Source organism: Pinus tabuliformis, chromosome X (genome assembly GCF_031772625.1).
Source record: "Pinus tabuliformis cultivar Carrire ecotype Pingquan chromosome X, CPIR1, whole genome shotgun sequence".
Taxonomy (NCBI): Eukaryota; Viridiplantae; Streptophyta; class Pinopsida; order Pinales; family Pinaceae; genus Pinus; species Pinus tabuliformis.
In genome coordinates, this window is record NC_142308.1 from 815166742 (window position 1) to 815186046 (window position 19305).

A 19305-nucleotide genomic window follows, 5' to 3' on the forward strand; every position below is an offset into this window, starting at 1 on the left:
GACATAATAGGTGAGATCGTTCCTCACTCTTCTAAACAACATAGATATATCCTTACAACAACAGATTACTTTACTAAATGGGTAGAAGCAGTTCCAGTCAAGACGGCTAATGCTGAACACATCATCGAGTTTATAGATCAGTTCATAATCACCAGGTTTGGATTGCCTTCTGCTTTAATGTTTGGTAATGCATCATATTTTTCTGGTAATGCAATGACTGGATTTGCACTCAAAATGGGTTTCAAGCTTAAATACTCTGCCAGTTATTACCCACAGGGGAATGGATTAGCTGAATCTACAAATAAAAACTTAATTAGAATTATTAAGCGAACTATTGACCAAAATCATAAAAATTGGCATAAGTCTTTAATATATGCTTTATGGGCAGATCGAATAATGCAGAAAGCCTCCATCGACACTTCCCCCTTTAATTTAATTTATGGGAAAGAAGTGGTTCTTCCAACTCATTCGACAATTCCCTCTTTAGCCTTGGTTCAATATATTTATGAAGCACCAACTTCTTCTTTACAACTAAGGCAGCTGGAAATAATTAAGTTAGAAGAACAACGAGAATAGGCTAAAATAACTCATGCTCATCACCAAGCATTAGTGAAAGCTTCTTTTGATTCAAACATGATATCCAGAAAATATTTTCAGATGAGAGATTTAGTTCTAAAATGGGACAAGGCTCATGAGGAAAAAGGGAAATATACAAAATTTCAAAGAATGTGGCTTGGCCCTTTTCAAATCGTAGAAGTCATAGGTCTGTCTACTTTTATGTTACAGGATTTAACGGGAAAAAGAGATTCTTTACCTGTTAATGGACAGATCCTCAAAAAATATTTTCCATAGGAGATCATTCTTCTATTTTGTAGAGTAGTTGTTTTAGTTTCATAATAAAACCAGTTGTAAATGGTTACATTAGGAATTCACGAAAAAGACACAAATTCTTTTTTAGATTTTGTCTTTTCACTTGTATAAATAGAATTCTTTTAGAAAATTGATCGTTATTATTGAAAGATACAATTAAAGGCTTTACGCCTAGAAATGATACTAGTTTCGACTTTGTAAATTTTTATGAAAAGAAACCTTTAGTGGGAAATTGTTTTCTATCAGTCTAATGAAAGGTATCAATAATAAAACGAAGATTCTCTGTAGAAAAGCTCTTTCCAAAAACTATACTATTGTCGTCTAGAGCCATCTTAAGGAAACAATGACTTCCTCCCCACCTAGGAAACTACAATGTTCAGAGAATGATCCAAAGATACACTTTAACTTAAAGAGTAAGAGGTCTCATCACGAGCCGACTTATCATGATCATAGATATTATAGCTTGTTGAGTTTGCCAATACTGCATACCACAACAGAGCAATGACTCAAAATTGTCGCAATCAAAAGACAAGGGGTCTCATCACGAGCCAACTTGTTTAGCAAAGCCATAAATCAAGTGAATGACTGTGTCATAAATTGGCTACCAAACCAAGACATTGTTCTTTAAGGGTAAAAAAGAAAATGAAAGCAATAAGTGTGGATATGGATTTCTCTTTGAAAGTTGTAAATTTCTCTAAGTAGGATACATGATCATTGCTGGGTAACAGGTAACCTTGTCGAGGCTATAAACGCCTATTGGCAGCAGAGGCTCTACCTACGACAAATGAGCATATTCAAAACTACTTTACAGAGAAGGCTTTGTTTTTATCTTTATAAACCAAGTAGTGACTGATGTAGATACAAGGACTAGCTTGAGGGAGTAAATAATCAAAGTTGAAAATAGAAGAAACAAAATATCATTGATAGGTAAAAGCATAATGTACTTTGTCTTTCTATAATAAAGTTTAATTTTTTGGAAAATTTTCTGTTTTGGAAGTTTATAAAATTCAAAAGAAAAGTAGAGATAACTGGTTCTTCCAAGTGAATCGCCAATTGTTGTGGCCAACAACAACCCCCCTTCTTATTTGGTGTTATTACTAATACTAAATAAGTTGGGACCCTTAGTAAACAATTTAAAAATTAATTAGTGCTTGTATTTGATTTTTAATAAAACTCACTATCATAAACTTAGGAGAATACCCTTGAAAAATCTAAAAAGTTTAAAGTTTCATGATAAGGTAAGACAAAATCTTTCCTTAAGAAACATTGCATCGCAAAAAGGATAACATGATACCTCCTTGCAAGCCAAATTCTACGATTGCGAGATCGCGATGCGGGACTACAACCATATATCGCATCGCATGCATCAAAGACCGCTTACGTTGAAAAATCTTAAATCACCGATATGCGATGGCGCATATCGCAAATCGCATTTCGCAGAAAACAAATTAACAAAAAATTGTCATATACCACGCTCCTGTGATATTGCGATAGAGCAGCACAACGATATTGTGAATTTGCGACATTGCAATATAGCGAGCAAGCGATAAAGCGATAGAGCGATATTGCGAGGTTGCGAAGCAAATCGCAAAATCGCTTCATCGCAGATCTTTTGGGCTCGTGGTTCGAAAAAGTATTTTCCATAAACCGAGACGTGGTTATGCGCTTTAATGCTAATTAATGAGTTAGTTGCCAGTCATTAATAGAATCTGGTTTTGTGCTTATCGAAAAGTCATTTCACGTAAGGTGGTGTATTTTATATGTCTTCGGCATTTAAAACTTTCCCGTCACCTTTCCTTATCATTATTCTCACTTCACTTGTAAACTGCAGGAACAAAGAACAAAGAAATATACAAAGCAGTACGCAGGATATTATGGGAAAGAAAGGCAAAGCCCCGAGCTCTGAAGAGAAAGAAATGGCGCCCTTGTATACAGACACCGCCTGTAACAGAGACGCTGGTATTGCTACTTGGGAAGGCATGTATAGTCTACTTGAGGAAGAGAATCCTAAAGTGATGGAGGTTGTGGCTATTGCTGGCTCACATGGTTCTTCTGAGGCATCCATTACAGAGCTAGCTTGTTCGTTCTTACACAGGATAGTGGCGAGGCCAAAAATTCTTCCATACACAGACATGATTAAATGGATACTGGACAACGTTGATATCAGAAATAGACAGTTTAAGACTCAGGGTCAAGGGCTCATTGGCTCATTCACTTCACAAGATTTGAGGCTCATGTATCATTTGCCAGAACCACATGCGACTTATAACAAACAATTCATGGAGAAGTTTGCAAAAGAAAATCAAGACCTGACAGAATGCATCAAAGACTGGTCAATGAGGGACGAACCGCTAAAAAAGGACAAACGTGGTATGTATAACACTGGTTCTCTCACCTCCCCGTATTGCTTTGCTGCTGCTATGCTCTGTAGACTGTTTGGGAGGCCAAAAATTAATTTTTTTTCATCTGAATGGCTACCATTAGTGGATGCCGCCACCAATGCTACTGTAGTGGACTGGGCTAAAATATTGTCTGATAACTTAGTCACAGCCATTGTAGATTACCGGTCTAAAAGAACTGTTTCTCAGAGAATATATCCCCCTTTCTACTTATCTGCATATGTGATCGATGCGATCTGTTATATTTCCAAGTTTCCTTTGATGGGTTGGAAATGGACGAATCAAGACCCCTTACCCATTCATATTTATCATAAAGAATTGTGGGATTCCAAGTTCACTCCGTATTTCTACAATATTTGTCATGGAATCATTCTGCCCATGTACAAAGTGTTGTATGATAAAGATGTTCCAAGGTTTTCTCCTGAAGCAGAGGTAGATATACTCCCTATTGCGAGATTGTTCGGAGAAGAACTATTTACATATGTTAGGGTATTCGGAAGTCTCGCTTCCCCTCACGTCTTACCTTTGTATGTTCCTGATAAACTCTTGGCATGAGAAATTGCTTATGAAACCTGCGTAGAAGGAGGTTTGACTAAAGATTTGAAAGACAAAAAGAAGGCTATTTGGCCATGATTTCCTGTGGCCTGTGGTTCCTTTTCACTTTTTGATGTAGGCCATGCATTCAAAGAAGTAAACAACATAACATGTCTGCAATTGTTCAAATTTCCAGGAAGACCGTTCGACCCTTATGATATTGCTAAGAATTTCACTACTGCACTCAAAATAAAGGTATTTTCTGGAGAAGAAGATCTTTTTGATGACACATTCCAAAAGAAAAGTACGCTTGAAGAAATTCTGCATTCGGCTCAAATGCGATTCCCTTCAGTAGAATTTCACAAGTTCAAGATATATAGGGAAAGGAGGTTAGCTAGTATCCCCTTGGAAAAACTACTCTTGGAACCCATAAGGGAACCAACTCCAAGTATTAATCTTAGTGGAAGTTCAAGCACAAATAGATCTAAATCTAAGCCTGGGAAAGAAACATCTAAACATTCCAAGAGATCAGAAAGTGACCATGGTAAAAGCGAGGGGTCAGTAAAGGATACTACCCAATCAAAAGAGCTCCCACAGCAACAGGCTTTTACCTCCCCACAAATAGATCCTCCCCCTCTCATCGTTCAGCCACCATCAGTCAGAACTGAGCTAGATAAAGAATGGGAGACCTTCAATGATTTGATCAATATTGAAGGACAAGGCACAAAGGCACATGTGAGCAATGTACAAACAACAAAAGATATAGTCACAGGAACAATTAGCAATGTCTCCGATATGGAACATATTCCTATTACCCCATCCTCTGAACTTATACTCAAGATAGAAGAGATTCCTCCTCTTGATATATTTTATAGTCCACAACACAAGGCAGTAGTGAGAAGGCAAAGGAAGAAAAGGAAATTGGAGAACGTGCTCTCTCACGGTGCAGAGCAATTAGACGTCCTATGGCAAGATCCTACTACCGATCCCACTGAGAATCTCATCAAATTATCTCTAATCGCAGGAGCATATGCCTCGAAGACTATTGATAAAGCATTTGAGGTACAACAACTGCTAAAAGAAAAGGAAGACCAGATACAAGTTTTGCAACAACAGTTGCAACAAGCCAACGCCAACAACGAAGCACAAAAACAACTTGAAAGGCTACAACAGGACTTCCAACGAATGCAGATAAGCTACCAGAACAGTCTGGCTGAGAGAGAAAAACAGTTACAGGATATGCAGGAGATGCACAAGGATGATCCTAAGCTTACAGAATTCATCACAGAATCCATTTCCTTGAACGAGCAACTACTACAGCAACATGAAGCATTGAGCCAAAGAATATCACAGTGGAACTCGTATTGCAAAAGAAGAAGGATGATAACAAAAAGGGAGATGGGAGAGGGAGAGCACGAGATGGTCATGTTTTAATGGTTGTCACATCCACTCCATCATCTTGGATCCTTGATTCAGGTGCATCGAACCATATGGCTGCATCAAAAGATGAATTTTCCTCCATCGAAGAAAGCACCAGATCCCGAATTTACTTGGGAGATGCCACACCTGCAAAGGTGTGCAGAGAAGGAATTGTAGACCTTGAAGGGGTCTGCTTCACAAATGTGCTTCATGTTCCCTCGTTTTCCGCAAATCTTCTCTCGATATATCAGATCACTCATTCTGGCACTGGAAGGAAGGTGGGTTTCACTTCGGACTCTGCAGTGATTACCGACATTTCCATGGGCTCACAACTTGCACATGGAATTGCAGATCACGGTTCTCGTTTGTATTTATTCTCCCACTTTGTTCCTAAATGTATTAGCACTGTATTTCTGTCACAATCTAATGATATCAACAGGTTATGGCATGAAAGATTTGGCCATCTAAACTATAAGTACTTGCATCAACTCAGCAAGGAAAACATGGTAGAAGGATTGCCTGCTATTAAATTCACAAGCGGTGTATGTCAAGGATGCATTCTTGGCAAGCATACGGAGCAAAAGTTTAACAAAGGGAAGCACAAAGCTTCTTCACCTCTTAGGCTGATTCACAGTGACATCACGGGCCCATTCCCGCAACCTTCAATAAGTAAGGCTCAATATGTGTTCACCTTCGTAGATGATTTCTTTCGCTTTACTTGGGTATTCTTTATGAAATTAAAATCGGAAGTATTTGAATGCCTTAAAGAATTTAAATCACTTGCTGAGAATGAGTCTAGGTGTAAGATTAAGATAATCCGTACTAATAATGGGGGGAGTATGTCAACGAAGATGTGCAACAACTTTGTATTGATGCAGGTATATAGCTACAACACACAGTGCCATATACACCACAACGGAATGGTGTCGCGGAGAGGAAAAACCGGTCGTTAAAAGAGATGTCCAATTGTATGCTACAGTCCAAATCATTAGCTCCTAAGCTATGGGATGAAGCTATTAATTGTGCAACTTACATTCAGAACAACATTCCTCACAAAGCACTCAAAGGCACCACTCCATTTGTATGTTGGACCGGTAAGAAACCGAAAGTGTCGCACTTTCGCGTTTTTGGTTCACGAGCATGGGCTCACATTTATAAAGATAAGAGGAAGGCTTTGGAGCCTCAAAGTGTTGAATGTATATTTGTTGGATATCCTGACAGTGTCAAAGGATATAGATTGCTGGACTCTCACACTGAAAAGTTCCTTGTAGCTCGAAGTGTGAAGTTTGAAGAAGAATCACTGCATGATTTTTCAGCAGACCCTGCCAAGGAACCGCTTGTTGCCACTGATGAGGAGGAGTCCGAAACTTCTTCGAGCACTTCAGAGTAGCCATCAGAGAAGCCTCTTGGGTCTGATTCAGAGGATGAGGAGCAGGTCATGGATGCTCCAACTTAGCTGCCAACTTGGGCAGAGAAAACCCTGCAAGATGCGAGTGAACTAGTCGGTGATCCTGCGGATGCGAGAAGGACTAGATCACAGTTTTTTGGGGCTCCTCAAGCCCTGGATGCCACCGAACCATTGCTTCCCATACATTTCTATATCACACTTGGTTAAAATCCACAGTCACACTCTGAGGCTACTGGAAACCCACTTTGGGAGGCTGCCATGGATGAAGAGTACTCTACTCTCGTGGAAAACAACACATGGGACTTGGTTCCACTTCCGAAAGGAAGAAAGCTTGTTCGATGCCGATGGATCTATCGAACAAAGATTGTTGTAGATGGTGATATTAGCAAGTACAAAGGTCAACTTATTGCAAAATGATACTCACAGGTACATGGCATAGATTACACAGAGATATTTGCACCTATTGTAAAAATGGACTCTATTTGACTAGTTTTAGCCATTGCTGCTTCTCGCAGATGAGAAGTTCATCACATGGATGTGAAGAGTGCATTTCTTCTTGGAGATCTCAAGGAGGATATATATATATATATATATATATATATATATATGGAGCAGCCACAAGGATACATTCAAAACTCTTCCCTCGTTTGCAGATTAAAGAAATCTTTGTATGGCCTAAAACAGGCTCCCAGAGCCTGGTATGCAAAGATGGATTCTTTCCTGCTTTCCATTGGATTCATTCGATGCAAATCTGATCCGAATGTTTATTTGTTGCAACATGATGATTCCCTTTTGCTGATAGTACTTTATGTAGATGATTTACTGATGACAGGGAACCTTACCTCAGCTATTGATTCGACAAAATCAGCATTGCACGATTGATTTTCCATGACAGATTTGGGACTGTTGCACTACTTTCTTGGTCTTGAAGTTTCTCAGTCTACTTCAAGGATCAAGATGGCATAGTCTAAGTATGCATCAGATCTACTTGTTCGATTTCAAATGACAGAATGAAAGCCAACAACATCTCCCTTTCTTTCGGGGATCAGATTTGAGGATGTGGGTACTACACCTTTTGTGGACAGTACATTGTATCGACAGTTGGTTGGGAGTTTGTTGTATCTTACTCACACCCAACCTGATATATATTTTGCAGTAGGAGTTTGTTCTAGATATATGCAGGAGCCCCGTGAGCTTCATTGGAAAGGTGCAAATAGAATCCTTAGATATGTGAAAGGTACTTCCAGTTTTGGTATCTTTTATGCTGCAGATTGCCCACTTTCACTAATTGGGTACACATATTCTGATTGGGCTGGCAATGGTATAGACCGCAAGTCCACCTCTGGTTATGTTTTCAGCTTTGGTTCAGGGCCTTTTTGCTGGTCTAGCAAGAAGCAATCCACGATTTCTTTATCTACAGCCGAGGCAGAGTATAGAGGTGCAGTGAATGCAGCTACACAGGTTGTTTGGTTGCAGGGGCTTCTCTTCGAGTTTGGTATTCAGTATCCACTTCCGATTATCATATTTTGTGACAATTAGGGGTCCATTCAGATATCGATTGATCCAGTTCAGAGGCAGAGGACCAAGCACATCGAGATTCACATGCATTACATCTGCGAGCTAATCCATGACCGAGTCATATCATTGCAGTACTGCCCCACTGAGCAACAGGTTGCAAACATCTTCACCAAGTCTTTCACTGAAAAGAAATTTTTAGAACTGAGAGCTATGCTTGGAGTGGTGGAGACAACTGAGTAGGCCCTTCTGGCCACTTAGTCCTTTTTTCCTCTTTTTGGGGGGCGGGGGGAGGTTCCCACGAGGTTTTCCTTCTGTTAAAATTGGCAACCAGGGCAAAACTTCATGTGGGTCATCTTATTCATGGCTGATAAATTTTTTATTAGATTCCTGATAATATTTTTATTAGATTCCTCTCGTCGAGAGGTGTAGGATTGATATAAAGATCATTCGATTCCAATAAGTATTCGTGGAGATATGAATTTATTTTGATTATGGAATTATTATCAAGCCGACCTACAACTCATGTAGGCTCAGAAGCCCAACAATCGCATCTATTCAAACACCAACGTTGTGTATAAATATAAGAGGAATTTTCCTCATTTGCACTCACTCTTCTCATCACATCTCTCTCTCTCTCTACTGCGTAGAAATGAGTCTCTTCTCTACTGCGCAGAAATGGGTCTCTCTCTCACACATGTGAAGCCGAAGGCTATTGAACCTGAAGTTGCAACTGCAGATCCAAAGATTGACCTGCGTGGCCTAGAAGATCTCCTCTTTGGAACTGCGCTATAGGTCCATCTGGATCTCCTCTGAAAGCTGCAACTTTTGGTGGTGGAATGGAGTCAATCCAATGAACGGTTTGCAAGATATAGACTGCCCTAGTTTGAAGCCGGAAACTGTTGAAACTAAAGCTGCAACTGCAGAAGTAAAGATTGACCTGCGTGGCCTAGAAGATCTCCTCATCTGAACTGTGCTTTAGGTTCATCTGAACCTCCTCTGAAAGCCACAACTTTTGGTGGTGGAATGAAGTCAATCCGACGAACGGTTTGCAAGATATCGACTGCCCTAGTTTGAAGCTGGAAACTGCTGAAACTAAAGCTGCAACTGCAGAAGTAATGACTAACCTGCATGGCCTAGAAGATCTCCTCATCTGAACTTCACTGTAGGTTCATTTGAACCTCCTCTGGAAGCCGCAACTTTTGGTGGTGGAATGAAGTCAATCCGATGGTTGGTTTGTGAGATATCGTCTGCCCTAGTTTGATAATGAAGCCGCTAATGCTGATGCTGCTGATCTAGAGTTTGCTAATGCTGATATGAATCAGATTTATTGTACTATTTCTCTCTGCTGAATTATTGAAGATAAAAGAAGATTTGATCAAAGGGTTTCCCCACACATTGTGGGGTTTCTCCTTGGCTAGCCGCCACATCTTGTGTCTCTTATCTTGGCTTGTTTTCTGTCGATCATTTAATGTTCTATCTGCACTTTACTTTATGTACATGCGATTGCTAATCTGTGGAATATAATAAGAAAAAGAAGTAAACTGTTATAAGCATAGAACATACCATAACTTAACATGGTATTGGAGCTGAGGTGAAGACAAAGCCCGAGCAAGAGCAAGAGCAATCACCGAAGAGAAGATTGGCAAGGCTATCCTAAAAGAACTATGGGGTCCTTAACACTCTTTCTTGCCAAAGACAAGCTCCATGAGAAAGATGACTATCACGCATGGAAGATGTCTATCGATCTAACCCTAGAAGATCCAGGAGTGTTGGACCATGTAAGAGGCAATATTGTTGAGCCTCCATCAAATGCATCTGCTGCTGCATGGAACAAATGGAAAACTGAAAAAGTCAAAATAGAAGATCATCCGGGACTCTATCGACAAGCACTTGGTGGCCTACATCTCTGAACTTGATACCTCCAAGGAAATCTATGATAGACTGGGAAATGGAACTCACGACTCTTGGAGGATTACCATCCGAATGGTACGTGTTCAGGACTACTCTTCTGAACTATAATGTAATTACTGGTTTCGAGGAATTAATGGCTAGATGCATTCAAGAAGAAACAAGGGAAGAAGAGCAAGAAATTCCCATGCCTAAAGGTCCTTCTGCTGCCTTTTCTTCTCATGCTAAGAAAAGAAATAATTCCGGGACTAAATCAAAAGGAAAGGCTGGACCTAAGGGTGGAAGAAAAGGACGATGTTACATCTGCGATAAAGCAGGTCACTATGCAAGGGAGTGCCCTAATAGAAAGGACTCACACCGGGATGATAATCAAAATCCCTTTGATGGCAAATCAAAGGAATGACAATTTCAATAGCAAAGGTAAGAGGAGAGCTAGGGATCGAGGAAGAGGACAACCATTCAAGAACGCTAGAAAGTCCAGGATGTATTAAATGCACCTGACCTCAAAAAGGACCTGGTGTCCATCTCGGAAATGGAAGACAAAGGCTACAAGTAACCTTCAGCAATGGCAAGGTATGTATATGGAAAAATAATGTTAAAGATGCCTTTACTCTTGGGTTTAGTGTTGATTCATTATATAAGGTCGATGGAAGTCCGCTAGGTGTCATGTCTTGTGACACAACCCTTCAGTCTGAACTTTGGCATCGAAGGTTTGCCCACCTTCATTATAAAGCTCTACCTGATGTAAGATAGATGGTAACATGGATGCTCGAATTCCAAGTAGAGAAAGAAGGTGTATGTCTGGGATGTGCCGAAGGAAAGCTCAAAAGGGGACCATTCCCCTCAAGCCAAAGCAAGACCTCCGATATATTACAGTTGGTTCACTCAGGCATATCTGAGGCTGGCATTAAGAGGGAGACTACTACACCACGTACTCCTGAGCAGAATGGTGTGGCGGGAAGGAAGAACTGCACGATTGTGGAAGCTATCTGGGCCATGCTACATGATCAAAGACTTCCGAAGTTTCTATGGGCTAAAACTACAAACACTGCCGTATATGTACAAAATCGATGCCCTCATCAAGCATTGGGTTCCAAGACTCCTGAAGAAAAGTTCACTGGTAAGAAACCTGATGTTTCTCATTTTAGAATTTTTGGAAGCCCTGTATATTTTCATGTGCCGAAAGAGAAAAGAAATAAATTGGGTGCATCTGGAAAGAAGGGAATTTTCGTGCGCTATGGTGAAAATACTAAAGGCTATAGAATCTATGTAGCCGATCAAAGGGAAGTTGTAATTAGTCATGATGTCACCTTTGACAAAGATATGGCTCTCAGCAAGGTGAAAAATCTTCCGACTTTGAGGAGCTCTCAAGAAGCTGACACCAGGGAACCGAAAGAAAAGGATGATGAATCAATGCCTGATGTAGAAGAACCCATGGATCCGATTGATCCTCCTCCACATGAGCCTTCCTCTTCTAGGAAGAGGCCTTCATGGCTTAGGAGGCTACTTGATGATGCTGAAGGACATGCTACACCCCGAGGAGCCTTTCGTGAAAGTAAGAAACCTAATAGGTATCAGGGATACTTGACCATCATGAGCACGATCATACAAAATAAGCCTTCATCATTCTTAGACGCCGTCAAGCATCAAGTATGGAAGGATGCTATGACTGAAGAATATGAGTCTATCATGAAGAATGATGTCTGGGAAGTAGTTCCCAGACCCCAGGACAAGACAGTTGTTACTTCCAAATGGCTTTACAACATAAAGCATGCAGCAGATGGAAGTACGGAAAAGTATAAGGCTCGTTTTGTTGCTCGTGGTTTCTCCCAGAAGGAAGGTATACACTATGATGTGATATTTGCACCTATTGCCAGATATACGACCATCCGCTCGATCATAGCCCTTGCCGCTTCACAAGGATGGAACCTACATCAGATGGATGTCAAGATTACGTTCTTACATGACTCGATCAAAGAAGAGGCTACGTGGAGCAACCAGAAGGATTTGAAATTTATGATCGAAAATCTCATGTATGCAAGTTGAAGAAGGCTCTCTATGGGCTGAAGCAAGCACCCCGAGCATGGTATGAGAGGATCGACAACTACTTGATGAAGCTGGGATTCAGTAGGAGTGAAGCCAATCCTAACCTTTACTTTAAGGTTGAAGATGACAAGACTCTCATACTAGTGTTGTATGTGGATGACCTCTTTCTAACAGGTGCAGACCCGCTCATTCACAAATGTAAGAGGGAGTTGGCTTCTGAATTTGAAATGAAGGACCAAGAACTTGAAGTATGGTAGAAGCCAAGGGAAATTTTCCTATCTCAAGGAAAATATGTGGTAAAGATATTGGAAATATTTGGTATGATGGACTGCATGCCTGTGACTACCTCGAGGATTTTAACTTTTAGAAGTTATATGGTAGTGATGTCGGACCAGATTTGGGAAATGCCTGTGAGTTTCAAAAACTCATTTGTGTTGATGTTCTTGGTGAACCTCCATCTGAACATATGTTTTGCAGTTAGCACTGTGAGCTCATATTTGGTTGAGCATCATTGCATTGATGCCAAGAATCTTCTAAGATATCTTCATGGCACAATTACTAATGGATTGAGATACACTACCGAAAATATGAAACTGCATGATTATTCGAATGCTGATTAGGCAGGTAGTGTGGAGGATCATTGGAGCACTTTTTAGTGTTGTTTCTCTTTGGATTCTGCCTCGATATAATGGATGAGCAGGAAGCAGAAGTCAGTTGCCATAAGCACCACCGACACCGGATACATATCTACGAGTATGATCTCGTATGAAGCTGCCTGGTTGGGGAAGCTCTTCAGTGAGCTATTTGAACATAGACCATTGTGATTCTCTGTAACAACCAGAGGTGGGATTTGATTATTCAGGAATCCCGTATTCGTAAATTGCTCCAGTAGATAGACATCATCTGGGATATGGTAAGTGGATGAGCAAGGAGGCTCCATCGCATTAAGATGATGTACAGATCGATACACCTTGTCAAAGCCCCGAGGAAAGATCTAATCTGTGATTTTCCCAAACGACTTGGAGTCATCAAGAAACCCTTGTACAAGGGTCCTGCATGTTGCATACATTGAGCTTTGGGAGCTCTGAGGGCTTGCGGCTCTTACTGGAGCAACATACAACCACAGGGTGACTCACCCTCCCCTGGTGGTGCGCATTGGAATAAGAGGACCCGCTCTCTTGTGGGAAAATATGATTCGCTCTCTTGTGGAACAGGATGATTCACTCTCCTGTGTAGCAGGATTTGATGTGTTCTCCTGTGAGGCCTGGATTGATGTGTTCTCCATGGCGATTGTAGCAGGATTGATGTGTTCTCCTATGAGGCTTGGATTGATGTTGTCTCCATGGCGATTGTAGCAAGATTGATGTGTTCTCCTGTGAGGGCAAGATTGATTAGTTCTCCTGTCGAGGCATCCTACCCATGCAGTCTGGGACTCATGGGAATTACCTCTCATCTGATCAATGAGCAGGGAAATGAAGTTAGGGACCATAGTAGTACCGATGGACGCATTGTTGTATCTACCGTACTCCCTGTGCTAGGATGACCTCCATTGATCTGAGATCAATGATACTGGTCTGGGACTAGTGGTAGGAGTTGTACCATACTATGACGCTGACTTCGGGTCGGCTGAGAGTGGTCTGGGACTAGTGGTACATACTCTGAGACTGACTTCGTGTCAGTGCAGTACTAGTCTGGGACCAGTGAGAGTGGTACATACTATGACGTTGACTTCGGGTCGGTTGAAACTGGTCTGGGACCAGTGGTACACTCTCTGAGACTGCGATACTAGTCTGGGACCAGTGGTAGGAGTGGTACTTACTATGAAGCTGACTTCGGGTCGGCTGAGACTGGTCTGGGACCAGTGGTATGCACTCTGAGACTGACTTTGAGTTAGTGGAGGATGATACTGGTCTAGGACCAATGGAGTTGTACTCACTATGATGCTGACTTCGGGTCGGTTGAGACTGGTTTTGGACCAGTGGTACACTCTCTGAGACTGCGATACTGGTCTGGGACCAGTGGTAGGAGTGGTACTTACTATGAAGCTAACTTTGGGTCAGCTGAGACTGGTCTGGGACCAGTGGTACGCACTCTGAGACTGACTTTGAGTCAGTGGAGGATGATATTGGTCTAGGACCAGTGGAGTTGTACTCACTATGACGCTGACATCGGGTTGGTTGAGACTGGTCTGGGACCAGTGGTACATACTCTGAGATTGACTTTGAGTCAGTATGATACATCCTCGATCATTTCTTCTTCTTCATAATTCAGACAAAAGCAGAGCAGAACAAAACAATGCAAGAGTAGAGCAGAACAGAGCAAAACAGTACCGATCAGTACAGGTAGAACAAGACAAAGCAGAATAGGAAGAATAGAGCAGAGCAGGGCAAGGGTCAGGCTGTACAGGGTAGTGCATTTGATGGATGAATATTAACGATCGATAGACAGATTGCAGATGAAGTTCTCCCTGATTGAGAGGGAGTGTTAAAATTGACAACCAGGGAAAAACTTCATGTGGGTCATCTTATTCATGGCTGATAATATTTTTATTAGATTCCTCTCGTCGAGAGATGTAGGATTGATATAAAGATCATCCGATTTCGATAAGTATTCATGGATATATGAATTTATTTTGATTATGGAATTATTATCAAGCCGACCTACAACTCATGTAGGCTCAAAAGCCCAATAGTCGCATCTATTCAAACACCAACGTTGTGCATAAATATAAGAGGACTTTTCCTCATTTGCACTCACTCTTCTCATCACATTTCTCTCTCTACTGCGTAGAAATGAGTCTCTTCTCTACTGCGTAGAAATGGGTCTCTCTCTCACACATGTGAAGCCGAAAGCTGTTGAACCTGAAGTTGCAACTGCAGATCTAAAGATTGACCTGCGTGGCCTAGAAGATCTCCTCTTTGGAACTGCACTGTAGGTCCATCTAGATCTCCTCTGAAAGCCGCAACTTTTGGTGGTGGAATGAAGTCAATCCGACGAACGGTTTGCAAGATATCCACTGCCCTTGTTTGAAGCCGGAAACTGCTGAAATTGACGCTGCAATTGCAGAAGTAAAGATTGACCTGCGTGGCCTAGAAGATCTCCTCATCTAAATTGCACTGTAGGTTCATCTGAACCTCCTTTGAAAGCTACAACTTTTGGTGGTGGAATGAAGTCAATCCGATGAACGGTTTGCAAGATATCAACTGCCCTATTTTGAAGCCAGAAACTACTAAAACTGAAGCTGTAACTGCAGAAATAAATATTGACCTACGTGGCCTAGAAGATCTCCTCATTTGAACTGCTCTGTAGGTTCATCTGAACCTCCTCTAGAAGCCGCAACTTTTGGTGGTGGAATGAAGTCAATCTAACGGTCGGTTTGTGAGATATCGTCTGCCCTAGTTTGATAATGAAGCCGCTAATGCTGATGCTGCTGATCTAGGGTTTGCTAATGCTGATATGAATCAAATTTATTGTACTATTTCTCTCTGCTGAATTATTGAAGATAAAAGAAGATTTGATCAAAGGGTTTCCCCACACATTGTGGGGTTTGTCCCTGGCTAGCCGCCACATCTTGTGTCTCTTGTCTTGGCTTGTTTTCTGTCGATCGTTTAATGTTCTATCTGCACTTTACTTTATGTACATGTGATTGCTAATCTGTGGAATATAATAAGAAAAAGAAGTAAACTATTATAAGCATAGAACATACCATAACTTAACACCTTTTTTCTTCATTTTATGAGAATCTTTTATTTATTGTACCTTAGTACCTAACATGGTATCTTGGTTGGGACTCAGTTTAGATAAGTGAGTTAGGATGAAGGGGGGGGGGGGGGGGTGTTGGAATATAATCCTAACATCTACATTTATTTTTTAGCCTAAGTATCCTTGACTTAGCCACATGCACTAAAAATCATGTCAACACTTGGTTTTTGGTAAACTAGCTCGGTGGACCAACTTTCCCTTTTTTTTGCCTTTAAAGGCTTAATATTATGGAAATATTGGTCCAACCACTTTCCTAAACCATTTAGACATCTAAGTGCATGTTCACACTTAACCACACCTCATCCACTTGAGTTATTTGAGGATTGGCGCCCCATATGAAGATTCCTCTTAAATCAAGGGATTTGGTCCCCTGGTTCATTTTAGCATGTTTTAAAGTTGCCTTCCTTGGGAAATGAGCCCCTCCTCATGCTTTCCTCGTCGTTGATAGTTGGCATAGGTTGCCTTGAGTCATTGTTGCTATTTTAGGCCTCCCTTTAGCTTTTCTTAGCCTTTTCTAGTTTTTTACTAGTTTTTTCCTAGTTTTCTAGATTCGGCAATTTCTATATAACCACCTCCCTTTGGGATTAGAGGTTTGGTTGCTCATGTATTACTATTGTTCATTAATTTAATACATTGATTTTATGGAGCAAATTCTTTCTCTCCTCTCTTGAATATCAACAAATTACTTGTGTTTAATTTAACTAGAATTCTAGATCTATCGGAGTTTCTGTAGGAATTCTACAATTTCATCTTAGGACCACAAACTGGACAAGCAAATTTACCCTTTGTTAGAATACCTATAATAGATGGAATAATTTTTATATCAATTATTTTAAGTATGTACAATGAAGGTCGAATTATTTAAAAAACATACATGATATGAACTTCATAAAATTAAACACTATTAAAATTTAGGGTAACGTTATAACATACCACATAAATGTGTTAGCCCTGGGGCATCGTGAATTGTCCATACAAACATTGCATGGAATTCAAATTCCCTTTGTGCAACTATTGGTCTAAAGATATCATACAGAGTGACACCATTCCATAACTCCACTAACTCATCGATAATAGGCTTGATATATATAATTTATATATTTGACCTGGTACTTACCAAATTTATTGAACATACAATACATAATACTACATATATGAGTAAATAAAAAAATTTATAATACATAATTATAAGGCATAATTGAACATATATGAGTAAACAAAAAAAAATAGGATATAATTATGAAACAAACAAGACAAATGAGATGTTATTGTGCTAAAAAAATTTATTTAAACAAATTAATACCTGGAACAATCATTATCAACTTTATGTGCTCCCTCTTTATTGACTTCCATGGAGGAATGTTATTGTTGATAAAAAAACAGGCCACACTAAGTAAGTAGATCCGGGCTCTCCAAATGGATTGACATTGTCAGCTGTTAATGAAAGCCTAAGATTACAAGGCTCTCTTTTAAACTCTGTTTTTGCACCTGAACAATTGTCACAGATGTGGAATTATGGTAAGATAATGAATAACCTTGTGAGACACCTTTTTTGTTGCTTTATTTGTTTGATATCTACTCATCACATTTTGGGCATTTGTATTTCAACACATGTTCTTTATAATAGAGAATATCATCATTAGGGCATGCCTGAATAACTCGATACTCCATTCCAATATATTTCATAATGTCATGTAAATGGTATGTACGAGGTAAAACATTTGACGGTGGTAACATAAATTCACCTAATAATCTATAACATAAAAAAAATAGTACTGGTTAATGTACTTGTTGTCACTCCCAATGATAGCCTTGGATTGCTTACAAGACCAGTGCTTGGGTACATCTAAATCGGTGTGCCTCAAATGATTCTCAAGCAGGAGGAGACATCACTAGTGTTCTGTACATATATATATATATATATATATATATATATATATATATGAGAGAGTTGGTTCTTTCATCCAAAGATAAAAGCCATATGTTTCAGGATTTTACACACACGTAGTTCCCAGAAATATAACATAAATAGTGGAGGCCAAGCACTTCAAATATTTACAGTTTTAATCAACTTTATAAGATAAATGAGAGAAGTCAAAGAGGAAGAACAACTCAGGATATAGAACTCAAAGCACCAAGAATTCTATATGTAAAACATAGAGCCTGAAATCATGAGATTTACTAAAACTACTGAGTTAGAGGAAGATGTAGTGAAAAAAAAAGAAGTTGAGTGATATGCTTCACTCGATACAACTTGAAAATATGATTTCATCCCCTCACACAAGCATATACATTAACCCTTTAGCACAGATGAGTCTGTAGACAAGTCTGAAATATCAAAGTATAATATATATTATTGCATGAATTCAAAAGAGGAAAACATATAAGATGAATGGAACGGGGAAATAACACATTGTAATACTTCAGAGGAGGAATCACCACCAATCCTGTAATCTTTTGCAAGATCTATGTGCCTAAGTGATACAGTTTACAAAAATACAGACTTTGTTTTCAGATTTTAGAACCCTTTTTCAGTGTTGTGACCCCCTATTTATAAGAAGAGGGGGTGCTTTCAATCATGGTTTAATACATAAAATCTTGGGCCGAGTTTTCAGTTGTCAAGTCAGCTTGCTCTCTCGGCTAGGGGAGGTTTGGCATCCCAAAAAAATTAAGAACAATAATAATGGCCTCACAGAGGAAGGCACATCACAGAATCGCGGAATAGGTGAGAAATTAATGCAAAATCCCCAGCTCCCCATCCCTGCAATCGCTCCTGTTTCATGGCTGCATTTAGTTCACGGCATATGCTCCTGCGCTACTCAAATAACTCTCATCATTCCGTCTTAAAAATATTTGGCGTCGATCTTGAGAACGGGTTATGAAGAGCCACTTATGGGGGGTGCCCACACTTGGTTTTGAATGCTCCTTCCCCTGATTCACTGCTACATCCGCCTCCAGGACCAACTCTGTCACTTTGGCTTTTAATTTTCTATTGAATCCCTTGGTGCTCTATTCTGCCCGACATCAAAGGCTTTATCTCCTATATCTTCCTCTGCAGCTGCTTTCGACATCGACCTCATCGATTTCTGTAATAAAAATCTTTTGAGCATAGTCAGTGCCCTGATCCAACCTAGGGGTACATTCTCAGTTTAATGATAGAAGTCTCAAGGGGCACGACCATTCATCTCTTCATATAGGCGAAAGGGCATAGGCTTATACCTCTGGAACGAGTGAAAGGGCGCCTTTGGATTCCCCCTTGGCCTGCCTTTTATATTAGTCCCTTTATTGAATTTCCTTATACGATCGAGGATGGAACCAAAGGGCCCATGCGTTGGCTCTAAAGATCTCAATAATTGCGCGCGGGCCTTTTCTTTATACCACAGAAGTCCCTCATTGGCCGATTTCCCGGTCACGAAATCCCTATATTATACAACACATAAC